We start from the raw sequence: 27,643 nt of genomic DNA on the forward strand, positions 1-27,643 counted from the left end.
CTTGCTCTTGTGGTGGGAAACTGCCCCTAAAAGCCGGAAGAATCAGTATCGATCAATGCCATGAGAATGCAGAAGGCAGTAGAAACCATTACATTAAAGACACGTATTGTGCATCCGCAGTACATGTGGCCTGTAACTGAAAAAGTATCATGATGATCTTTCCATTGGCAAAAGATTCCAGATTAATCCCCGGGAGTGGACTGCAAAGGGGGAGATACCATGACAGAAATATTGAATAACAAATGAAAGGGTAACTTTATATGAATCGCATAGGGGTATGCCAGAAACTTGAAAGCAATAGAGAAAATAAAAACTTTTAAAAGGAAAATTCAGAGTCTCAGTGGAAACTTAGTGAGAGCCAGTTAAGTGAAATGGAAAGGAGAGAAGGATTTCTGGTTAGACAAGTTTAGGAGAACATCAGCAGCAGAAGTGTATAAAGGGAGTAATGTTCGTTATGAATATGAAGGTAGGCCAGAGTGTGAGTTACTGTAAACAGCTCAGTGTTGGGGTTGTTCTGATCGGAATCGACAGCTAATCGACACCGACAACAACACTTCAGGTACACATGACAACGTCTCTGGTTGAAAATGAAGAGAGAGGAAGACACCGAACGGATAATTCAGTACGTAAAGGGAGATGAAGATCTGTCATGAGGGACTGAAAAATGGTTGTAAAGGAAGGAGTAGAAAAAAAGGTTACGGGCGAATATGGGCTTGGTAGTAGAAATGAAAGAGGAAAAAGACTAACTAAATTCTGCAATAAATTCCAGCTAGTAACAGCAAATACACTGTTCAAGAATCACAATAGGAGAAGGTGTATTTGGAAAAGGCCAGGTGATACAAGAAGATTCCTGTAATATTTCATCGTGGTCAAACTGGGATTTCGAAATCAGATGTTGCATTGTAAAGTGTACCTAGGAGCAGATATAAACTCAGCTCGTGATCAGTGATGAAGAGCAGGCTGAAATTGAAGTGACTAGTCAGGAAGAATCAATGAGCAATGAAGTGGGATACGGAAGTGTCAAGGAATGTATAGGTTTTCTAAGACTATAGGTACTGCGATAATGAATAGCTCAGAAAGGGAATGGACGTCTCTAAATAGGGCAATCGCAGAAGTTGGAAGGGAAAACGTAGTCGCTAGGAACGTAACTGCAAAACAACCATGGGTAGCAGAAAAAATGCTTATTTTGATCTACGGTATAAGGAGGTACGAAAACATTTAGGAGTGTGGAACTAAAAGTCACTTAGGAATGCAATAAACAGGACGTCCAGGGACGCTAAGATGAAATGGCTGCGTGAAGAATGTGAACAAATACAAAGAGAAATGATTGTCAGAAGGATTGTCTCAGCAGACAGAATAATCTTCAGTGAAATTAAAAGCATAGGTGGTAGCATTAAGCGTGAAATGGGAATTCACCTGTTAAACGCAGAGGCAAGAGCTCTTAGGTGTAAAGTGTACACTGAAGACCACTATAACGGGGAGGACCTGATAGCAGAAGAAATAGGAGTCGACAGGGAAGAGGTAGGGGACCCATGGTTAGAATCATAGCTTTGGACGACTTAAGATCAAGTAAGACAGAAGGGCTAGTAACTTCCCATCGGAATTTCTAAAATCATTGTGAGAAGTGGTGCCAATACGACTATTCACTGTGGTGTGGGGGACTGGCGATATACCATCAGACTTGGGAAAAAACGTCATCCACACAATTGTGAAGCCGACAAGTGTGAGAATTGTCGCACAGTCAACTCAACAATACATTCAACCAAGTTACTGACAAGTATAATATGTAGAGTAATGGAAAAGAAAATTGAGTAACACTTACATGAGGATTAATTTGGCTTCAGGGAAGGTAAAGGCATCATAGACGGAGTTTTGACGTCGCTGTTGATAATGGAAGGAAGAATGAAAGAAAAATTAAAGCACGTTAATAGGATTTGTCGACTTGAAAAAAGGGTTGGACAATTTAAACTGGTGTAAGATATTGGAAATTCTGAATTCAGGGTTTGGGATGTCAGAAGTTTGAGTAAGAAAGCTAGAAGATATTCAAAGGGAAATTCAAAGGCTTAATCTAGGGGTCAGTGAAGTTGGGCGGAAAGAAGATGTGTCTGATGAGAAGAATATAGGGTAATATAAACATCAGCAGAAACAGGTATAGTGGGAGTAGGATTCAATATGAACAGGAAAATCGGGCAGAGAGTGAGCTATTGTGTATAGTTCTGTGTCAGGGTTGTTTCGTCAGATTCGACAACAAACCATGTATGTAATTCGACGCCCCAAGCAGAATATGAAGAGACGTGGAATTATGTGAGGATACTGAACGATTAAATCAGTATGTAAAGGGAAATGAAAATTGAATGAGCATGGAAGACTGGAAGCTGGTTGTAGAAGAAGACATACAGGAATGAGTTGCGGGAGAATACGCCGAGATATTAGGAGTGAGGAAAATGGCTAACTGGGTTCAGCAGTAAATCTCAGATGGCAATAGCGAATACTGTGTTCAAGGATCACAAGAGGAAGAGGGCACGGAAAAACCCGGGACACGGAAGATTTCAACTGAATTACATCTTGGTCACAAAGAGATTCCGAAACCAGCTATTGGGTTGTAACACATAGCAATGATGAATAGTAGACTAAAATTTATAAGAACATAGGAAATAATCTTTGTTGAAGGAAGTGGGATACTGAAGTACTGAGAAATGATGAGACGCGTTTGAAGTTCGCCAGGAATGTGGATACTGCGATAAGGATTATCAAATAGGCAGTTCAGTCGGAGAAGTTGACATCTCTAAAAACTGCAATCGCAAATGTTGGACAGTCAGACATAGGTACAAGAAAGGTAACTTCGAAGAAACCTTGAGTAAATACTCCTATTGATGGGCGATGATTTTCAGGGAAAGGCAGGAATACGTCACTACAAATCAAGAATGAAAAAATACGGAATCCAAGGCAGATAAGGGGAAATGCTTCCGGGAAAAATGTGAAAAAATCGAAAAAGATATGATTGTCGGAAGGACAGACTTAGCATACAGAAAAATCTAGGCAAAGCTCAATGAAATTAAAAGTAGGGGCAGTAACATTAAGAGTGCAATGTCAGTATCACTGTTAAACTCAAAGGAAAAACTGGATAGGTGGAAAGAGTTAGTAGAGGGCCTCTACGAGGGGGAGGAATTGTCTGACAACCTGTGGGAAGACAAAACTGGAGTCGATATGGAAGATGTAGGGAATCGAGTGTTAGTGTCACCTTTAAAAGCGCCCTTAAAGACTAGGGATTAAATAAGGAAGAAGAGATAGATAATATTCCATCAGAATTTCGAAACTCATTGGGAAAAATGGAAAATAAACGACACGACTATCCAGTTGATGTGTACAATCTGTAATACTGGCAACATACCATAAGACTTTCAGAAAAATATCGACACAGCTCCCAAGATAGCAAAGGCAGATAGCTGCGAAAACTATCGTACAGTTAGCTTAATATCCCATGCATCCAAGCTGCTGACAAGAATAATGTAGGGTAGAAAGGAAATGAAAACTGAGCATGTGTCAGATGAGGATGAGTTTGGTTTTAGGAAAGATAGAGGCACCAGAGAGGCAGTTTCTACTTGGCGCTTGTCAATGGATGTAAGTTGAAGAAAAATCAAGGTCCGTTCGTAGGATCTGAAGGACTAGAAAAACATGTATCGACAACGAGAACTGGCGCAAGATTTTCGAAATTCTGAGAACAATAGTCATAAGTTATTTGGAATGCTGAGTGGTATACATTACGTACAATAACCAAGGGCAAACAATATGTTTGTGAGATCAAGAACGAAGTACTCGAATTAAGAAAAGCGTGAGATTTTAGTCATTCACCAGTACTGTACACTCAGTACATCGAAGACGCAGTGACGGAATTAAAGAAAGGTTAAAGAGTCGGCTAAAAATTCAGGGCATCAATGATAACTTTTGCTGTTGACTTTGCTATCCTCATTGAAAGTTAAGAAGTCATATAGGGTCTGTTGACTGGAATGAACAGTCTAGTGAGTGAAGAATATCGACAGAGAGTAAACAGAAAAAGACAAAAGTAATGAGAAGTAGTAGGAATGACAGTAGCGAGTAGCTTAACATCTGAACTGGTGGTAAAGAAGTAGACGAAGTTAAAGAAATCTGCTACCTTTGAAGCAACATAACATTTGACGGGTGAAGCAAGGACATAACAGACACACAGGCGAAGAGGGCAGTCCTGGCAAAGAGAAGTCTACTAGTTGGGTGGCACGGGATACATGCGGACGTGCATTGTCCTGTTGGAACAGCAAGTTCCCTTGCCGGTTTAGGAATGGTAGAACGATGGGTTCGATGACGGTTTGGATGTACCGTGCACTATTCAGTGTCCCCTCGACGATCACCAGAGGTGTACGGCCAGTGTAGGAGATCGCTCCCCACACCATGATGCCGGGTGTTGGCCCTGTGTGCCTCGGTCGTATGCAGTCCTGATTGTGGCGCTCACCTGCAAGGCGCCAAACACGCATACGACCATCATTGGCACCAAGGCAGAAGCGACTCTCATCGCTGAAGACGACACGTCTCCATTCGTCCCTCCATTCACGCCTGTCGCGACACCACTGGAGGCGGGCTGCACGATGTTGGGACGTGAGCGGAAGATGGCCTAACGGTGTGCGGGACCGTAGCCCAGCTTCATGGAGACGGTTGTGAATGGTCCTCGCCGATACCCCAGGAGCAACAGTGTCCCTAATTTGCTGGGAAGTGGCGGTGCGGTCCCCTACGGCACTGCGTAGGATCCTACGGTCTTGGCATGCATCCGTGCGTCGCTGCGGTCCGGTCCCAGGTCGACGGGCACGTGCACCTTCCGCCGACGACTGGCGACAACATCGATGTACTGTGGAGACCTCACGCTCCACGTCTTGAGCAATTCGGCGGTACGTCCACCCGGCCTCCCGCATGCCCACTATACGCCCTCGCTCAAAGTCCGTCAGCTGCACATACGGTTCACGTCCACGCTGTCGCGGCATGCTACCAGTGTTCAAGACTGCGATGGAGCTCCGTATGCCACGGCAAACTGGCTGACACTGACGGCGGCGGTGCACAAATGCTGCGCAGCTAGCGCCATTCGACGGCCAACACCGCGGTTCCTGGTGTGTCCGCTGTGCCGTGCGTGTGATCATTGCTTGTACAGCCCTCTCGCAGTGTCCGGAGCAAGTATGGTGGGTCTGACACACCGGTGTCAATGTGTTCTTTTTTCCATTTCCAGGAGTGTACGTATACTCTCTGCTCACCACTGGTGGAAACCTGACAGATCTATCAACTGCGATCGGAGTTTATTGAGACCAGACGCTCCTGTTTCCAAAATGTTGCAGTTTCTATCACAAAGTCGGTTTCGTCTGGATTAATCTTCAGGAGTCTCGCTGACCTGTAATTGAGTGGAAACTGCTTGTGTGAATGAAATTCCAATATAATTTTATTTATTGTACAAATGAACACATGGCCCGCTGTAGGGCGTTCTTTATTTAATTTGTGCGATTAATTAATTTCGACTTTGCATCATTTTCAAGCACGTGTCTGAGATCGTATTATGTGCGTCACGCTTTACTTTACTAAGTATCGGATCCATCCTACACTTACATGGCCACAAGCCATAATCGACAAATACATAAGGTCAGAGTCCTGATCACAATGCTACGCCATCACATTTCACGTTATATAAACTATACTACGAGTACTGCAGCCTTGTAACTAATGACATATGATGGCGTAGCACATTGATCTGGATTCTGTCAACATGTACTTATGGATTACAGCGCTTGGTCATGTGTGTGTAAGAATAATCCATTACTTACACAATATAAAACGTGATGTAGGTAAATCAAAGTTACCAGTGTGCTTGCAAACGACGTGAAGTCGATATTAGATAATCGCACAAGTTAAATTAAGAATATTAATACAGTACGCAGCCTACGACGAACTATGTTTATATTTTTAAAACATTTAAAGGGTGTTGACCTACATACTATCAAAACTCTGTTAATTTATATTGAAGTGTTTGATTTTACTAAAGATGCAGTCAGCCGGTGTTACGAGGAGAGGCAGCCACAGTAGCAAAACAATGCAGTATGAGAACCACAGCTGTAGATCGACATCACAGAGTTTGTACGCCGTCCTAGAGTGGACTAACTTGATCACATGACTAGAGACATTCACATTCCAGTTGGATACCTCGTAATTTATGCAAAGAAAGCAATAACGGAAATTCTATTCAAGTATCTATCTGGCAGAAAATGACGCAAAGTGCTCACAACAAAAAATCAATTATGGGTGTGCGTAAATGAGGTATGAGACAGAAATTTTTATTACGTTTTTCTACTCTGAACCGCTAACACATGAATATGCAACAATTTCTCCTTGACTACTAGGTAGTATTCTTTATTTGCCATTATCAGTTTTGATGAATTTATGATTACTTAATATTTTCGGAAAATAGTTTCGAAGATAAATTGCTAAACTAGAATGTAAAACAATCACGCGCAGTGTGCCTCACCACGGCTGTTGTTATTTTGCGACGCTCAATAATGTACTATGATGGTGTGCCGTTATAACTACTGTGCTATCGATCACTAGATGGGGATGAGGCATTATACCTAGATATTAGATAAGACCTAATAAAAAAAATTCCACAGAACCGTAGCTGAGGAATAATTGTTTTTTATGGAGATAGTAATATCACGCCGAAAGCTGTAACAAAAGCAGAACCATGTTAATGGAAGGCTCTACGTAGAGCGTTTACAGTTCCGCAGTTGACGGAGAAGTTACACGAAAAAACTGTATCTGTTGTATGTGGTGTATGGTGATCATCACATATTGAAACCATAGGTTACAAAGGGGTAAGATAAGAGCAAAAAATTGTCCAGGAGCGAGTAGGCCCCCATTGACAGTTACGTACGAATAAGTAGACAGTTCATTTATTCAGGGAATCTTTATCGATGATTTTTGCTTGTTATCGCCATTGATACTGGCTAGATTTTGGTCCCAGGGATTCCAAGGCTTTCTAAAATCTTTTAATTTCCAGTTTGACGTCGGAAAAAAAGATGACAAAAGTTATGTGTTTTATTAGGATATAATTACAAATCAATAACTATCTGATCTTTTTCCTTTACTTCTACTGTGAAACCTTGCTTCTTTCCAAATTTTATGATTCTAAGACAACGGGAAGTACCCTAAGGGATTTGATGAGCGAATTTATCGAATATCAACATATGTGACATAAAGGGCCGTATCTTTTGTCTGCATTGACTCAGAAGATTACACTTATTACTACTCCAAGATTTTTTCACAACCGGACAGACAGACCGGTAGGGGGACGGACAGTTGGACAGACGAACAACCAAGTGATCCATAGCGTTCCCCTTTCTACCGTCTGAGATACGGAACCGTAAAAATATTATTATCTTACCGATTGCAAGGAATTTGCTAATGAACAAAGAGTAGTGGGTTGTAATGACGGACCTCGCCATGGACGTCGGGAGTGAAGGTGCGCATCATGCAGCCTTGTGCTCACAGTTTGAGGCGTAACACGACGTCCTGTGGCTGCACGAAAAGCATTATTCAACATGATGGCGTTGCTGTGGGGTCCCTCCCAGCCATAATCCATAGGTAGCCGTCATCCACTGCAGTAGTAGCCCTTGGGTGGTCTGAGCGAAGCGTGTAATCGACAGTTCCTGAATCTCTGTATGTCTGTATGTCCGATCAACATTGCTTGGTTCACTCCTGGACGCCTGGAGACTTATCGTGATGAGAGACCTTCCTGGAACAAAGTAGCAATGCGGATGCGATCAAACCGTGGTATTGACCGTCTAGGCATGGTTGAACTACAGAGCCGTGTAGCTCCTTCCTGGTGAAATGACGGAACTGATCGGCTGTCGGACTCCTCCGTCTAATAGGCGCTGTTCATGCATGGTTGTTTACATCTTTGGGAGGATTTAGTGACATCTCTGAACAGTCAAAGGGACTGTGTCTGTAATACAATGTCCACAGTTAACATCTATCTTCAATAGTTTTGGGAACCAGGATGATGCAAAACGTTTTTTGATCTGTGTCCATTCAGATGAAGCTGAGTACTTTATGCAGCCCCTCCTTCAGCTCCCTCAACATTTCTGACATTCGTATTTTCCTCCAATACCAAATGGACTACTGCTTGACCTCAAGAGGTGTTGCGTCACCCTAATCTCACGTTACTCTTGCCACACATCTGTTTCCCCCAAAATCCAGCTCAGTACCTCTTGAAAAGTTACACGTTCACCCAATCTAAGCCAGAAAGATCTTTCATAACACCATAGTCCAAATGATTCTATTGTCGTCCTATCTCTACTGATTAACATGCGTGTTTTTTTCCATCTGAGTTTATACTCTAGATCAATTAAAAAACTCTTTTTTTCTCCAAAACTTTCCCTGCTAATGGCATTTTTAATTTTATATCACTTTACTCCTGTCTTCGTCAGTTATTTTAGTATAACCTGATGTGGTTATACTGCATCTTTTTTTATTTTTTTTATCCTCATCTTATTGCCTCTTTTTGCCACTACGCATTCTAACGTCTTTGTAAGATATAGAATCTCATCTGCTGACCTTGCAGTTTTATACGATGCCCCCGAATCTAATCAGTTTCCAAGCTCGATTCTTATATTCCTACAGTTTGTTCTTTCTACCGTTTGAATAACAGAGAAAATATGGTGCAAGCCAGTCTTGCTTCTTTCTCAGTTACTGGCTGCCTCTCATGTCCTTCGGTCAGGGTATTCCTAAATAAAGGCGACTGCTGGAAGACGTCAGTAACATGTACCATAGCTGGAAACGTGTAAGCAGAAAAAGGACTGTCATCGCTTCCGCCGATGTCTCACTGACGTTACATGTTTCCGAGTTTGTCTTCCAACCATATGTATTCTGTGACGATTAACCAAAACCTGTACGTGGCTGAATGCAAGTAACAACCTTCATGGATAATACAATACGTCACTCGAACGTAAAAACAATATATAAATCTAATTCTAGCTTCTAGGCATTAGCACTGTGTTCATTCAGAATTTGTTTATTTTCGCACAACTGTACAGTTGTCAATTGCGGCGGCCGTAACGCGCAGGTCATGTTGCATATCATTACAAACCTCATTACAGCAAGCTGTCCGTACAATCCCAGCCAAATACATCGCCGCAACTAATTACTAATTAAACATAGGTTCTGAATAATTATTCACCGCAACTGATATTGGTCGGTGATTAATGTTTAAATACGAATAGCCTAATATTTATCTCGATTAACAACAAAGAATGCTTTGGGACAATACAGATAGGTTATTGTAATCCCATATTTATAAACGCTGTTCACTGGCTAACAGGGCTTGAAATTCGTACTACATGTTTTATTTAGAGTTAGAGACAACGGGAATGCAGTTTAATGAAGAAGATTGTTCAGTGAACATGGAAATGTGGCTACTGCGGCAAGGCTTTTCAAAAGTTAGTTAAAAATGCGACACACACGGTGACTAGTGGTAATTGTCACACACAGCAGAATCACATTTAAACGTATTTTCGTCCGTTGCAGAGGCGTAGATAAACGAGCTGCTTGGTGACATTCAGCGTTGAGCAAGAGTCATATATTTAGTAAGACATCATGTGAACGCTGTACTGCATTGCTGCCTGGATTGTCTCCTGCAAGTTCAACAGTTCACTAAACAGAAGTCGTTCTTAAGTCAGGTCTTGTTTGTCGAGTTCAGCTATTATGTGTAGATTACTGTCAAAATTACGGCACGGAGACATATATTACTGCTTCTAAATAACATCAAGCAGGTAACTAAACTCAACGGTAAGATCAAGGAGATGGGTCATCCTCGGTAGTACCAAATGTTCTACACCATGAGAAGCAACGGACGTATTTTAGATTTAACCTGAGACGCAGAAGGGACTTCTCTAGGGATGCTGAAAGACAACATCCATCGCCAATGCCTCACCGTAACTCCGTACATGCTTTACAGTGCTGTTCACAACATTATTCCTCGACTACATCTATTGTTGAGGAATGATGGTGTACATATTGAGCATTTCCTGTAAAGAACATTATCTTTGCTTTGTCTTACTTTGCTATGCTAATTATTGCTATTCTGATCATGTGAAGCGCCATCTGCCGGACATTTTTTGAACGTTTGTATTTTTTGTTTTGTTTTAATAAAACCCCATGTCATTCCTAGTATATGTGTGAATTTGTACCTCTCTATCTATATTATACCGTGATTTATTCAGTTTTCAAATTTATACTGAGTTTTTGATCACCCGGTATATAAGCTGTTTCTGAGCACCAGCAAACTGGGCAGCTCTCAAAAACCTGCCGTTAGTTATATGATTCGTTGTAATAAAATTACGAGGAACGTCATGTTCGTGGTAAAAGGATTACTGTAACGATCCATTAAAACGCCTTGTTCTTGGTAGGAAATTTTAATTCGTAATATAGCTACGATTGAAGCTTTCAGGATATGGTAAGGGGCGTAGATACGACCACGGGTCGTTCGTAGTAGCTTTAGCGTGCCGACACAGTAACTCAGCGTGTTCGCTGAGAGGATTAGATGCCCTCAGTAATAAAAAACTTAGTGAATGGATCATCGATGCACTTGAACAGGTGTCATAGAACGTTCACTCTGAATAAACGCACTGAGCACTAACGAACGAAAGGAGATGAATAACGTTAGAGATTCGCAGTAAAGATTTGACATTTCGCGTCCCACTGCATCCAATTTTTTTTTTGTTTTTTTGTTTTTTCGAGCTTGGCGTTTCTAATAGCTTCTGATACTATCTTGTTAGTTTAATTCTAGTACATATTATAATATTCGATGCGCTCTTTTTGAGGGATGAGTTTCTTCGATTGGCGTAATCTACAGGTCACCTTGCACTACTTGCAGAAAGTTATTGTGCCCTTTTTTACAAGGTTTCTAATTTACATGTAGGCATTCTGCTACTGAGTAGGAACAGTGATCAAGTAAGAAAGACCTTAGGATTTTACTACAAGCGAGAATGATCAAATAATTTTTATATTACGTGGAAAAATATGGTAAATTTGCATGGCACTATTTGTAAGGAAACTTTTATAAGTCGATGTCCTTATTGACTCGACATCGTACTTTCCTTTTTACCTTATAGTATTTCCAAGGATACTGAAGTTTTTATTTATGTATACTACAGTCAGAAAAACCTCACCAGCATATGAGTAAGGGGGGAAAGTACGTTTTGATAGAGCTAAATTACGTAATTTTACGCCTGTCCATTTTGTAAACAGTGTGATACGCGTGCCAGATGCAGTCAACAGCTGCCACTAGAGCGCGATGCCATCGCGTGTGTCACATTGGGGCCCACGTACCGTATGGACAAGTTGCATCGCTTCTGAGTGTTCGACAGCACGTTGAACTCGGCATGCTCAACGTTGACTTTTGACAGTACGGTCCGTGTGCCGACGTCTTTAGTCGCGGCGACTGGAGTATTTTACCCGGGACGATGGCAGCACTAGTTGAAGTGTGGGGACCAATTCCGTAAGCGTCTTTGGAGAATAGGTACAAATTTTTGTTGGTAATGGAGGGACGAGATTTTGTCCGTACGTACTTACAGAAGGTACAAGCAGGATTTTATTTCTTGATAAATAACGAATTGCGGAGATCGACCAATTTTGTTAAAATAATAGGATATTGTATTTGCTTGTAGCGAGATGTTGTAAGTGTACATGCTCGCATTTTTGCATAAAAAATTTCTTACGTAGCATTAAGATTTCATGTGAATAGTGTTGCCTGAAGTCTTCTCCACTTATCGACAGATTACATGCGACCACCGAATATCTCTATGCCGCATTTATCTTCCATCGGCAAAGGTGCTGTATTTATGTGTGTCTTGGAAATAGGTAAACCTCAAAATTTTGCTATGCCAATCATAAATTCGAGTAGTATTTGTGCAATACAACATGGCCTCATTAATTGTACCAGTAGCACATGACATTTAATTTAATGCATGCACTATGATGTCACACACACACACACACTAGTAGCGTACTGTTGACATAACAAGAGTTGGTTCATATACAGAAAAAGGGATAGTCTTTGTCACACCGTTGTTGTTGCTGTTGTTGTGGTCTTCGGTCCTGAGACTGGTTCGATTCAGCTCTCCATACTACTCTATCCTGTGCTAGCCTCTTTATCTCCCAGTACCTACTGCAGCCTACATCCTTCTGAATCTGCTTAGTGTATTCATCTCTTGGTCTCCCTCTACGATTTTTACCCTCCATGCTGCCCTCCAGTACTAAATTGGTGATCCCTTGATGCCTCAGAACATGTCCTACCAACCAATCCCTTGTTCTAGGTTGCTAAATGTTATGTAATTGTTTATAAACGGCACTGTGGCATTTGTTTAAAGCACGAAATCTCTGGAGCAGCACATGTGTGTTGGATAGCAGGTTGCACCAGTTAGCAGTAAAAGCATATATATTCTGTACATTTACACACAGACTATGGAATACGGGAAAAATACGTTAAAATGGTAAAGTTGTGGAAAATTGGGAAAAATAGAGAGGATTGTGGGAACTGTTATGTATGGTGATGGGGAGGGGGGTGAGGGGGAAGGGGAAGAAAGTGGGTAGATGTGACCTAGACTACCTGGACTGTACCTTGCCCAGTTGCCTCAGCTGTAACACGAAACCCTCTCTGAACGTCAGGTGTAACCGGATGATACCCCCTTTTCAACTGGTTAAGACGGATGTGCATGCAACGAGTTATAGCCGGTTATAAACATTTCACGGCTCATATTCCGCCGGAAAAACTATTTAGTCTATGTTCCAGTATTCCTTTTGAACTGTTGGTGAAAAGATAATGACAGACGCATCTTTTTCCTTTGTTTTTGTGAAAATCTGACCATGGATCCAATATCGGTTGTTGTATCTTTTTGCTGCAAGACCTCACCATATCTTTGTTGGCGTCTCAGAATTGTTTTACTACTGAGGTACATTCTACAAACTCGTAAACGTCCTTCCAAGTTTTCGTGAATTTCAAGAATTCCATGAATAGTTGCCATGCTTTGTATTGATACCAGCACCTGCTTACAACTTACGCCATACAACGTGCAGATGTAATGTTGATGAGATGTGTGATGCATACGCAATGGTATAACAGGATCCATGCCCCATTGTCTTCCGATGTGGCGAGATGTACATTAAGACCACATGTACTCCTAGCTTCTTTTTAAGTTTACTGTGTGGATAAAGTCTTACGTACTTAAGACATCCATTACATGTTATTGGTAGTCAAGTAAATGTAAAATTCGTTTCTGTATTGCTTGACAAAAAAAAGTGCATCACCTAGAAGTGGAGGCAAAAACAAAATGAAACTTCTAAAGTTGGGAGAGAATGAGGTAGTGACTACAAAATCAAGTGGAACTTAAGAAGAACTGGGAATTATGAGCCCACATACCACTACAACGTTGCTTCCTCACCTGGAACTGATGCACGCACTGATTCATTTTTGAAGGGCCCTTAAAGCCTTTGTATCCTCTTCCCGCGACAATCTGGCCATAACAATCACTGGTACTTAATATCCTGGACAGTGGAACTGGCACAGAATTGATGTCCAGGCAAGTCTCAAACATGTTCTATTGGGGACTCATTTGGGTGACTGCTTTAGCATCGGGCAGACAGTCCACAGAGACGCGTACAATGTGTGGACGAGAATTGTCCTGTTGAGAAATAGCACTACAATACTGTCGCATTATATGTAACATGACGATGCAGGATGTGCCTGACATGCCGTTGTGGCCTACGATCCGTGACCTGAACTCAAGTCTGATGGCTCTCCATCAAATGACTACAGGTTTATCCCCAAACATTCGAAGAATGGGTTTCTCCCCAAGTCGCTGTACTCACCGAGAATGTGCATCCAGGTTAGTTCACAACTGCGATTCAACTCCGAGTAAAATCTGACGTCACTCATAAGCAATCCATGCCTCCCAGTTATCCAAAAGCAGCCGCTTGTGTTGTGATGTGAACGGCATCATATGCACCGGAAAACAGTTACCTAGAACGTCTGCTGCTAGTCTCCCACCATTGAGTAAGATGGCATCGAATGTTGCTGGGAATTCACTACGTATTCTTGTATGGTAGACGCAAATGGCAAGGGATTAATTTGTGCTTGGTGTTTAATGAAGTGATCCTCCCATGTGGTGGTCAGATGTGATCGACTGGAACCATGATGATTAGTATCTATTTCCTCTTCCTAGTATCTATTTCAGTCCAGCACTGTCATGCTTGAAAGTTCGACAAATCTGCATGTTGCGCGATTAGACCATCCGGCAAAATAGCCATGCAGAATGAGGCCACCTTCGTACTTTATATGAAGCTGATAACACTCTCTCACACGATTACGCAGCATCTCCGTATCCTTTACAGTGTCGCGCGGGGTAGCCGTGCGGTCTTAGGTGCCGTGCCACGATACGCGCGGCTCCCTACATCAGAGGTTCGAGTCCTCCCTCTGGCATAGTGTGTGTGTGTGTGTGTATGTGTGTGTGTGTGTGTGTGTGTGTGTGTGTGTGTGTGGTCCTTAGCGTAAGTTAATTTAATTTAGATTAAGTAGTGTGCAAGCCGAAGGACCGACGACCTCAGTAGTTTCGTCGCATAGAAACATACCAAACATTTCCAGATTTTTGTCGTTCACAGCGATCAATCATCATCTGATGCTGCTCACACCCCTTATTGCCGTAGCAGGCCTGCTAAGAAAACTAAACACGAACAACACTAATGAACTCCGGTGGCTGTTTTACGTGTGTCAGAGAATTCCAACATTAATTGTTTACATGCCAGTTAATGGCGACTAAGTGTATGAAGTTACATTGAAATGCGTCCAAGTCTTCTTCATGATATTTTCGGCGGGCAGCCAATTATTCGTGGACATAGGTCTGCCCATACTTTGCCATTATGACGACTTGAACTCTGCTGGGTACATTTGCGTTGAGGTGTCTGAACGTCTGTGTAGCAATGGTAGTCCATTCTTCCTGAACAGCCCAAACCGAAGAAAGTGATGGCACTGCGGACTTGAGTGAAGTCAGTATTTTCACTTACTCCAAAGGCGGTCCATTGGGTTCATGACGGATCTCCAGGGAGGCCACTCCAATTGAGGAATGTTATAATCCACATACTATTTCCTCACAGATGGTGCTTAATGACAAGGTGTACCGTCATGCTGGTACAGTCACCTCTAAAAATATTATCCTCTACTGTATGTGTTACACAATGCGCTAAAATGTCATTATCTCATTCTGCACTTAGTGTTCTCTGTAAAGGAGACCACGAAAAACGCTCCTTTATATCATAAAGCGGATTGAGCCTTCCAACAACAACAGATATGCAACGCTCTCCTCTCACTTTTGCCATTCCTTGATGAATTTCCGCTGCTCGCGCTCTTTCCGCTATAGAGAAATGCACGCCTTTACTCTTCTTTTGATGCATCCGCTGACTGCACTGGACGGTCGATGCGTAAGCCTACTAGCTAAATCGTCAAGTGTCCCCACGTCCCTTCAACGGCGAGTTTTGGGCCACAGTCCTCTGATAGGGACCATACCTTCATCCGTAAGTTACGGCATTACTGGTTTTCATTCTATAGCTCCAGCTCATTTCTGATTGAATGCACCTCATATAATCGATATCTATATGTAACAGGTTTATTTTCATTGCCTAGTGTAAAAAAAAAGGCTACGTTGTTGACTACAAATAACGTCATAAAACGCTACGTTGTGGACTACGAAGTATGTCGAGTCCATTTCTGCAACCCGGTAAAAATCTCCCCATACCAGCCCCCAACCCCCTCCCTTCCCTAACGAAAGCTCTTCGAAGTGACTTACAGCTTAAGTAAGGTCAAAGAAGATTAGAATAATAGACGGAAGCAAGTAACAAATTCTAATGCAGTTAGAGAACCCGTCGCGATTGACACAATTTGCATATTTTTGGCGAAGTGCAAGTGGCGGACAGAAACCTGTGTGTCACGGAGACGGCGGAGGGAAATGAGTGTGAGGGGCGTCTGATGTGCGGCGTCAGTAATTACAGGACGCCGGCTATTAGGTCAGCCGTCGGCCGGAGGGCGGAGGGCGCAGGGCGGAGGTTCGGCTGCCGTAATTTGTTTAGGCGGTGCGATAAATCAGCGCCCGCCCTGGCCAGCGAGAGAGCGATAAGGTCGCCCGGAGATCGGGCCATAACTCACACGCCAACCCGCCGCGGCGCAACTTGCCGCTTCACTCCCGTGCTTACGTCTGCGCCGATCGCCGGAGTTCGCGAGAGGCCTACAACGTCGACAGGGGCCACGGCATATGTTTACTCCCGCGCGCGGATCATCATCAAGGATTAGGCTTCTTTTTTATATCTATTCACTTCCGGGTCGTACACTTTCAGCCATCTCAATAATTGACGCAGAGGACAGCAGGGTAACTGAAACCGCTTTCCTAATCAGCTACGACGAGACGGACGTAAAAATTACACAGCATCCATTACCCGAGCGGCGAAAATCTCCGGCTCGCCCGGAGAATCGAACCGGGTCCTCTTTCGTTAACAATCTGCCGCGCTGAGTCCGCAGCTACCGAGGCGTAGGGATTACGCCTTTCGCCTTCTCCGCCTCAGAACTGTTCACGCGATCTTTTTAAGAGGCGTCCCATGTTCTTCTTTCTTATACTGCGCTGCAGCTTTGCTTATCCTATTATTATACATACGTTTGCTATATTCTTCCAGTTCAGTCGGTATTTTTCCAATTACATTTGTAATGGGTCCCACGTTTGCTTCCTGTCGTTCAGATCTTGTCTAGTATCGATGTTTCTTTTATAGTTCGATAGTGAATATCCTGCTACATGTCGGAGAAACCCTGGTGATGTTTATACTACTATCAGCGCTTGGCCACTATTTGTTTTTTGGACCACACATTGCAGTTTTTACATTTACCAGCTCCACAGAGTAGCTACGTTAGCCGCCGGTTCTTCTTCGTAAGACGAATCTGTCTCTTCCGGATAAATATACACTGACTACCTTTCCCGACCAAGTGCTTTCATGATTTCCTTGTGCCTCATTCTCTGTACTATACACCAAATTAGCGCCTTACGTGTCTAACGTGAGCATATACTAACTACACGTGTCATCCATGTTTTCAAGGAATGTCGCCCAGCAGACCCAAATAACCACAGGACTACATCGCCTCGGAAAGGCTGTTTAAAGTTTTGAGTTCTTTTTATGTTGTCTCTGTACGAGGTAACAAGGAGTCTCCAAACAAAGATTGAATGAAACCCAGCTCACTCAGTTAGTCCATAACACTCAGAAGGTAAAAGACACTGGTGCTACGTTAATACAGTATTTCTATGTTATCTTCTGATACGCAATGTCGACCTAACGCACATAGTACAAGAACACACAACATCGGTCCAGTTTTCTGTTTTAAGAGTTCCTGGGACATATAGTTCTCCTAAATTGATAAAATATTTTCATGCATCTTATACACTCCTTTATCCAAAGTATACAGACACCCCCCCAAAAACATATGTTTTTCCTATTAGGTGCATTGTGCTGCCACCAACTGCCAGTTACTCCGTATCAGCGACCACAGTAGTCATTAGACATCGTGAGCGAGTAGAATGGAGCGCTCCGCGGAACTCAAGGACATCGAACGTTGTCAGGTGATTCGGTGTCACTTAGGTCAGATGTCTGTACGCGAAATTTCCACACTCCTAAACATCCATAGTTCCACTATTGCCGATGTGATAGTGAAGCAGAAATTTGGATTTCATGTTCGAGCGGCTGCTCATGAGCCACATATCACCCTGGTAAATGCCAAACGACGCCTCGCTTGGTGTAAGGAGCGTAAACACTGGATGATTGCAGAGTGGAAAAACGTTGTGTGGAACTGCCTCAATGTGGGATTACGTTGCTAGTTCGTAAATGGGTTCATTTTTTTTTTTAACTGATCGTAAATTGTTTCGCCTAGCGAGCTTTTTATTTTATATTACTGGTGCTCACTTGGACGTACGACAGCACAATTTATCGCTGTGTTACCTGAAGCGGTACGGAAGGAATAGGTATAGGTTTCCAGTAGTGAAACAAAATTGGAAGCGCAAAAAATAATTTTATTTTTGGCTGGCGCACTTTGTACACAGGCACGCCCACTCGACGTCTAAAACATCAGTGTTGGGCCTGTGCTCTGATAGAGCCACAGAAAACATCAAGCCCCCTCCAGAAAAAACATGACCACACCATAACACCACAGCCTTCGAATTTTAATGTTGGCACTGCACACTCTGGCAGATGAAGCTCACCGGGCATTCGTCATATCCACGCCCTACCATCGGATTGCCACATTCTGTACCGTGATTCGTCACTCCACACAACGTCTTTTTTCAGTGTTTAGTCGTCCAATGTTTACGCACCTTACACCAAGTGAGGTGCCGTTTGGATTTACCGGCGTGATGTATAGTTTATAAGCAGCCGCTCGACCATGAAATCCTTTTCACACCTCCCGCCTAACTGTCACGGTACTTGCAGTGGATCCTGATGCAGTTTGGAACTCCTGTGTGGGGGTCTGGATAGATGTCTGCCTATTACACATTACATTTTCAACTGTCAGCGGTCTGTCAGTCAACAGACGAGGTCAGCCTGTACGCTTTTGTACTGTATGTCTCCTTTCACGTTCTCACTTCACTATCACTTCGGAAACAGTGGACCTAGGGGTGTTTGGAAGTGTGGAAATCTCGCGTACAGATGTCTGACCCAAGTGACACCGAATCACCTGACCACGTCAGAAGTCTGTAAGCTCCGCGGAGCACACCATTCTGCTCTCTCACGATGTCTAATGACTGCTGAGTTGACTGATGTGGAGTACCTGGCCGCAGGTGGCGTCACAATGCACCTAATATGAAAAACGTATGTTTTTGGTGGTGTCCGGATAATTTGATCACACAGGGTGTCTATAGTATGTCGGTGGTTATAATGTTTTGGCTTATCAGCATACATCACATTTTACAAGTAACGAATCTTATTAAGGTGCACTGCTAAAATTAAATTCGTATGGCTACAGTTAAGAATGGGTGTAGATCAGAGGTGCCCATTGACAAACATTATTTGTTACATATATTCACAAACAGTGAATAATAAAATATTGTGGGTAGCTAAAATAATTGTCATTTCAGTAATAAATAACAATGATAAAAAGCAGAAGCGAAGCTTAAGGACAATGGTTTACATGAGGAATTATATAATACTAAAATTTGAATTTAGACAATTCATTGTCAAAGGGTGGTGAAAAGTACCATTGAACAATGCATGTACATAATAAAATGATAATATAATGTAGTCCAAACCGTATTTACATAGGCTATTTACGTAATTTGTCAATTCCAGGTGTATCAATAAAGAGCAAATATAAGAAAAAGGGTAGAGAAGATATATATAAGGGCCGTGGCAGAGGAGATGAGTTAAACTTTTTTTTAGAAAAAACACCAAGAGGATGGGGCAACATAGTTGGGAGAAAAGACAGGAAAATAGAGCAACAAATGAACACCGTGGAAGAGCAGAAATTATTAATTGACAAACTGTACATGAAAAGTAAAATTACATCGTACATCATACTTAAAAGTGGAGGGGGAAGAGAAAGTAACAGAGACACATGAGCCATGTATAAAAGGATGAACCTATACAGGATGAATAATAGACAGGATTTATTGTGGAACCTGGAAATAATCTACGTAAACAACAGGCCTTCCAATATGTTAAAAAACTATTAACTAGCCGAGGCCGACTCTTCGTTAACCACTTTAAGAGAAGTATTAAAACGATGAATATAATGTTGCAGCTCCTCAAGAATGTCCAAATGCATTTCTTCGATGTGAATATGAAAGATCTGCAAGTTGCCCTTAATTGTGCATAGATATTTTGTCAGAAACTAGGCTAAAGTATGATAAGGAAGCAAATTTGGTTTCCTCAATAGAGGGTAAAGCAAGTGACTATCACCTGTTGAGAATTTTATTGCTTTACATATCTAAGGCAAATTTTAAAATTCCGCCTTAATGAGTTTAAAAGTGCGTTACAAACTTTAAACAATGGAAACAGTGTTACGAGACAATGTAAACAAATACATATATACGGAAGATGACCTGCTTGAACTTAGCACAGACATCGCTCGGTCCCACCATTCACCTCAGATTAGGTAATACAAAACACACAGAAGATAAAATTTAAACCCCTTAGCCTCAAGGCAGAGTAACAGAAATGAATAACCGATCACACGCCGCCAAAATATCTCACATAGCCTCAAAATTTCAGCTGAATACCTTGAAAAATAGGTGTCAAATTTTATACATACGACCGTTTAAAAGGAACGAACAATTTACAAAAATCATTCTTCCATAAAGTCGTAATACAGGGAATTGAAGAGGAAACACACAGCATAAAAATGATTCATTTTTGATGCCCACCCGTGACTGCGCCAGCTAGTAGAAAACTTTAGTTGATCCTTAAGAATAACTTGAGCATATTCTGGTAACTCAGATTGCTGATCCACATTGTGGGCTAAGACAAATATCAGAATCATCAGACAGTAAATAGACAGTGTTATGTGCGAGAACCAAAATTAAATATCTGTAGCACGCCTCACACAAGGGACAGTAGCTATTCCAACCAATACTTCTGTCGTACTTACCAAACGGTGCTCACCGTTCTCTTCTCTACGCTGGATCTACGTTATGTAGTAAATACTAGCAGCTCGGCATTCAGAAATCTATGCTACAGAAATGAGAAACGTGCCGACTCTAAAGACGTGAATCCGCGAACACAAAGGCAGGGGGAAGCAGTAATTCTTCGAATGTCATAGGCACACTTTTCAGTTATGGACCACCACCCACAACGTAACGAACTGACCCTAGCCCACGCTGAACAGTCCTAGGTATCAAGCAGGACAGCAAGCAGACATTGAGGCCAAGATAGAGCACAACGCGTTTAAGTCTGCTCGGCACGCAGCTACGCCAGCGAACGCGTCGCTGTGACAGGAAGCCTAATGAGAGGTAGATATCGATACGAACGCACGCACGGCTCTGTCAAATATCATGAAATGTGAATGTAAGTTCTGTTGTACTCCAAGGAAGTAAGTAATGGGCATTAGTGTTAACGGTGTATATAAATAAACTGGTATGTACCGTCAGAACCTACATGAAGATTCCAGATGTTGCATACAGGAAAATCGTAACGCCAGAATAATGCTGATGACTGACGCTCGGTGCATAGACCACGTAACGTACTGTGCTTAAACATGCTGAAAAACTATTATTGTTTAGTTACATTATGATCAGTCACTGGAAACTATCACAAGATAATTGAAAAGTACTAAAGAGAGGCGTCCTGGTACAGTTAAGCTAGCGTGGTCATAAATTACGTAAAGACTAATGACAGACAGAAATCTACTGAAAACATCTTAAGGACCTAAGATTCGTCTACAAGAGAAGCTGCTTACGAAGCTTTCGTTAAAGTGGGCCTTAGACTGGTGTTGCTCAACCTCCGAATCTCACCGATTCAGTGGAAGAACCACACATAATCTAAAGACAATGTGAGCTTGGTCACAAATTGGTTTAGATGGCGCGACAAAGTTTTAGAAATGCGCGACATATTCCGGTCTGAGACGTGGACAGCGAAATGTATTGTTCACTAAATTATGTATGACCACCTCGTTAAAAGGGTGTTGCTCCACTTTTGGAATGCAATATATCAGATATTCTGTTTCGCAAGTATTCGACAAATCCTTTTCCAGTTTTAAAGTGAAAAAGACGATAAATGGTGTTTTCACAATAATCCACTTCTTTACGTAGTGCTTTTAAAAGAAGCAAGTTATTTACATCAATGGTTATGAAATAGTAATTTGAATATCCGAGTCATTGATACTATCATGTCAGTTGTTGCGGAAGCGAGTACTAAACTATCAATGTCAAAATTATGCAGATAGTAGAGGATCCTAAATCCTGACAGAGAATGAGATTGTCTTTGCCCCTATGCGAAGTCTACTTATTCCCAGCCATCGACCTTTCTTGGACCGGTCCTGCCTTGCCTGCTGGGAGCTCCGTGGCACGGCGCTGCTGTCATTTGTTGAAGATGGCGGTTGTGCTTCACACTTCCACGACGTACGAGCAACAAAGTGTGATTCGTTTTCTACGGAGAAAGGGACGAAAGCCCATCAAAATCCACAGGGAAATGCAACCAACGTATAGGGAAAATGGTCTTGCTTTGAGAATTCCAATCATTGCCAATTTTGGGAAAGTGAATTTAACGGTCTTCTGCGATCGTCGAGCTCCCCTCCTGATGGGTTTCACGCCACTAGGTGGAACCGCCAGCGCGAACAGTTACTGTTCCATGCTGTCATCCGGAAAAATCGCCTACGAATTCTCTATGTAGACAACGTCATTATCTCCCACGATAATTCGAGGCCACATGTGGCAATCACAACAGCCCACAAGTTCCAGCCATTTCACTGGGCCGGCCGGAGTGGCCGAGCGGTTCTAGGCGCTACAGTCTAGAACCACGCGACCGCTAAGGTCGCAGGTTCGAATCCTGCCTCCGGCATGGATGTGTGTGACATCCTTAGGTTAGTTAGGTTTAAGTAGTTCTAACTTCTAGGGGACTGATGACCTCAGCAGTTAAGTCCCATAGTGCTCGAGCCATTTGAACCATTTCAGTGGGGAGTCTGGAGCACCCATCGTACAGTCCGGACGTTCAGCTAGTAATTTACACCCTTTCTGTCTGAAAAATTTACTAGCAGGACAGCGGCTCATATGCAACCATGAAGCCAAGACAGCAGTCTGACGCTGGTTCCACGGTAAGGCAGACGAATTATACCTGAGGGACATCTCAAATTTAATGCTGTGTTTGGACGAATGTCTGAACAGATGTGGGAGCCATGTAGAAAAATTGGTAAACAGAAGACTATACAGGGTGATATGTTGCTCGTGACCGGGCCAAATATCTCACGAAATAAGCGTCAAACGAAAAAACTACAAAAAACGAAGCTTGTCTAGCTTGAAGGGAGAAACCAGATGGCACTATGGATGGCCCGCTAGATGGCGCTGCCAAGGTTAAACGGATATCAACGGCATTTTTTTTTTGTTACATATTCGTGTAGTACGTAAAGAAATATGAATGGCTTAGTTGGACCACTTTTCGCTTTGTGATAGATGGCGCTGTAATAGTCACAAACATATGGCTCACAATTTTAGACGAACAGTTGGTAATAGGTAGGTTTCTTAAATTAAAGTGCAGAACGTAGGTACCCTTGAACATTTTATTTCGGTTGTTCGAATGTGATATACGTACCTTTGTGACATTATCCTTTCTGAGACCGCATGCTGTTACAGCGTGATTACCTGTAAATACCACATTAATGCAATAAATGCTCAAAATGGTGTGCGTCAACCTCAATGCATTTGGCAATACCTGTAACGACATTCCTCTCAATAGCGAGTAGTTCGCCTTCCGTAAGGTTCGCACATGCACTGATAACGGGCTGGCGCATGTTGTTAGGCGTTGTTGGTGGATCACGATAGCAAATATCCTTCAACTTTCCCCGCAGAAAGAAAACCGGGGACGTCAGATCCGGTGAACGTGCTTCAACAACCAATCCACCTGTCATGAAATATGCTACTCAATACCGCCTCATCCGCTCCCCAACTATGTGCCGGACATCCATCATGTTGGAAGTACATCGCCGTTCTGTCACGTAATGAATCACCTTGTAGTAACATCGGTAGAACATTACGTAGGAAATCAGCATACGCTGCACCATTTAAATTGACATCGATAAAATGAGGGCAAATTATCCTTCCTCCCGTAATCCCACACCATACAATAACCCGCAGATGTTGCTGATATTCCACTTGTCGCAGCAATCGTGTATTTTTCGTTGGCCAATGGTGCATATTATGCCGGTTTACGTTATCGCTGTTGGTGAATGACGCTTCGTCGCTAAATAGAAAGTGTGGAAAAAATCTGGCATCGTCCCGTAATTTCTCTTATGGCCAGTGGCAGAACTGTACACGACGTTCAAAGTCGTCGCCATGCAATTCCTGGTACATAGAAGTATGGTGCGGGTGCAATCTTTTTTGATGTTGCATTCTCAACACCGACGGTTTTGAGATTCCCGATTCTCGCGCAATTTGTCTGCTACTGATGTGCGAATTAGCCGCGACAGCAGCTAAAACACCTACTTGGGCATCATCATTTGTTGCATGTCGTGATTGACGTTTCAAATGTGGCTGACACTTCCTTTTTCCTTAAATAACAGAACTATCCGGCGAACGGTCCGGACACTTGGATGATATCGTCCAGCATACCGAGCAGCAAACATAGCACACGCCCGTTGGCTATTTTGATCACAACAACCATACATCAACACGATATCGAGCTTTTCCGCAATTGGTAAACGGTCCATTTTAACACGGGTAATGTATCACGAAGCAAATACCGTCCGCACTGGTTGAATGTTACGTGATACGATATACTTATACATTTGTGACTATTACAGCGCCATCTATCACAAAGCTAAAAAAGTGGTCCAACTAAGACAGTCATATTTCTTTACGTACTACACGAATATGTAATAAAAAATGGGGGTTCCTATTTAAAGAAACGCAATTGATATCCGTTTTACCTATGGTAGCGCCATCTAGTCGGCCAACCATAGCGCCATCTGGTTTCCCCCTTCAAGCAAGAAGAGTTTCGTTCTTTGTTGTTTCTTCGTTTGATGCTTATTTCGTAATACATTTGGCCCGGTTACTATCAATGGACTGCCCTGTATAAGTACCAGTTTGTGACTTATTTCAGCTGATAGAAAATAAACTTTTCGATTCGTCCTCCTGGTTTGAAATGAAGGGCCAATACTCAGACATGAGTGTTCCAGACAGTGCCTTCAGCCTTGAGGTTGGTAAATGTGACTCCAGAAGTTAGCATACCGACATACACTGACCAACCGAAACACTATGAGCCATCCCACTTAATAGGGTGTCGATCCACCATTGGAATGCAATATAGGAGCGATGTTGCGTCTCGGGTGTGTGATATGTCCTTGGTAGGTTTTAGGACGTGTGTAGCGTGTGTTGTAACAAGAAACGTGACTAATCCAACATCACACATTTTCAATCACCCACGCTCAAATCTCGATTATATCATTAACCCTGAAATCGTGACGGACGATGTACTTGGTTCAGTATGACAGAAAAAAGTTTAACAATATATGCTGAATGGTGTGCTCCAAAGCATGCTAAGAGCAACATTGTAATTTATTAGAAATTGGTGAGTCCAAGATTTTAAACGCCTCGGGTCCAGATCTGCGGACATGCATACGGTTTTCGTGTCCACTGGTCCTGTATTCGTCGGGCTCTACAACCGGCGGACGAAGCGTATCTATGACGTGAATCTTCTCTGACTGAGGACTGCAGTTCTGTTACAAAGGAGTTATATAATATGCAGCCAATATCTTATTAAAGGATATTACTGATTTTTTTAGATAAGAAAAATGTTATCTGTGATAAAATAATGTTTTATTACCAGAATCACGAATACTTTGTCGCATTATAAAATCTGAGTCATCAATTGCTATACATGTCACGCGAGTCACAGTAGTATGTTTCTAATTATTTCTACAAAACTAAATTCTTTGTTAACTATTCGTTCTTACTTTAAAAAAGCACTTTAAGTCAATAAATATTTTTTACACAATTACGAGTGCGAAATTACGTATCGACGCAGCAATGTTTCCTGCAAATAAATATAAACATGTCCACAGGCACCTATAACTCAATTCTTTTAAAGTGTGAGGAATAAATATTATTTCAGATACTTCTCCTGGGTTCCGTCTAATCCGTTGTTTCTCCCCTCTTGGAAAAAATCCTCTCACATGTCACAGAACACAGCCGTTTGAGCATCAACTTATGGAGACGTGGATAAATATTTTTTCCTTGTTTCCACCAGATGACAGGACATTGAGTCCCGACAATTACTTCTTCATTAATAAACTTATTTGTTTCTATAGCGCACTATGCGGCACGATTTTGTGGAGCAAGCAAATCATAACTTGCTGACTGAATATTCTCCAAATCAACGACTGACATGCATATTGACCTGAGACGGACTCTTCATTGTTTCTACTGATGTCTTGATGGTTTTGGTCAGTATTTAACTTGTAGCACATATCTGCTTGAGTCACCTATTGCGTTCTCTGCGTTCCTAGGCGCTAGACCTTGAGACTTGATCTTTGGATCTAGCAACGTCGCCTCTTCTGTTTCAGTGTCACAAAACCTTCGTTTATCTCGCGATGGATTCTTTGGCACAGTTCTTCAATACAATCTTCGTTCTGTTAAGTATCCATTTCATTTGTCAAGCATGGCACAATCAAGAGCAGGTATTTTTGACAAGGAAACATGTTTTTTTGAGCAAAGTGACTAAACATGGAAAATGTGTACAAATTCTTTGCGTTTTGAAACTATTTCCCACTCCTCAACAGAAATTATTTGTCTGTTGGTTTTCAATAGCTAGAGTAGTTATTATAGCAGTCTTCATGTATGAAATCTGCTACTCATATCATATGCGGAATTTCAACGAGTTACACAGTCGTGTTTCGATTTCAGTAGCGGAAAGTTTAATTTTTTTTATCGTCCCGTAGCCCTGTATTCTACAGTACTTTTCACTTTCGCAATAAATGATTTACTTTCTTCCTATTGCAAACCACTGTTTGTTGCCAAATTTAAGGAGTGTCCAAAGCATCTCGTTCGTTTCCACCCTGCGATTGTCACAGCCTTCACCATGTTGCTAGTATGATCCGTGAACATTGCAATTTTCGGGCTGGTCTTCCGAGGGCTGTTGGCAAGCGGGGTGTACTCAGCCCTTGTGAGCCATTCTGAGGAGCTACTTGACAGAAAAGTAGCGGCTCCGGTCTCGTAAACTGACATACGCCGGAACAGCGGTGTGCTGAGCCTCCATATCCGCAACCAGTGACGCCTGCTGGCTGTGGATGACAAGGCCCCCGGTCAGTACCGTCGGTAGAGTTGGGCCTTCATGGCCTGTTCGGGTGGAGTATTTTTTACGGCAGTAACATTATGCTGTATACCCTGTTCAGATACAACATCTCGGAACGTTTTTGCTATATCGTCAGCTGTGTGCCGACTTTCATAGCAAATACAGTCCAGCAGCACATTTTGCAACGTTTTCATCGATGAAGTTAGCGGTGAAGGCGTAGAAATGGTTTTCATTAATTTGAGACGTGCATCCATCAGCAATTAAACACACACTGTAACACTTTCATGTCAATGTCTTCTTTGACCATTTATTATTTATATATATTTGCTTTCATCTTCATGTAAATTTATATGTACACGATGTATGAATTAATTTGTTTATTTTGCTGTATATTCAATTATGTATATTATGTAAATATCGCTGAGTAATCGCTGAGGGAATGTCAGGGAAGCGTTGGGTTTTTATCAACGAATGAGTATCGTTGAAGTTGCGGCGTCTCTGGACGCGGGAGGATGTTTTGTCAGAGCGCGCGCTACACAGAGAGAGAACTCTGGTGTGAGACTTGGAGAAGTGC

At 42.3% G+C, this 27,643-nt stretch overlaps 1 non-coding gene across 1 annotated transcript; it reads left to right on the plus strand.

The window, feature by feature from the left end:
- The first annotated feature begins 22,542 nt into the window (after positions 1–22,542).
- On the plus strand, positions 22,543–22,626 carry Trnas-aga (transfer RNA serine (anticodon AGA)). Its single transcript is given in 2 exon segments — positions 22,543–22,582; positions 22,592–22,626. It is a non-coding gene; the product is annotated as a tRNA-Ser (tRNA).
- The last annotated feature ends 5,017 nt before the right edge of the window (positions 22,627–27,643 follow it).

Source organism: Schistocerca gregaria, chromosome 2, assembly GCF_023897955.1.
Source record: "Schistocerca gregaria isolate iqSchGreg1 chromosome 2, iqSchGreg1.2, whole genome shotgun sequence".
In the NCBI taxonomy this organism is placed as follows: Eukaryota; Metazoa; Arthropoda; class Insecta; order Orthoptera; family Acrididae; genus Schistocerca; species Schistocerca gregaria.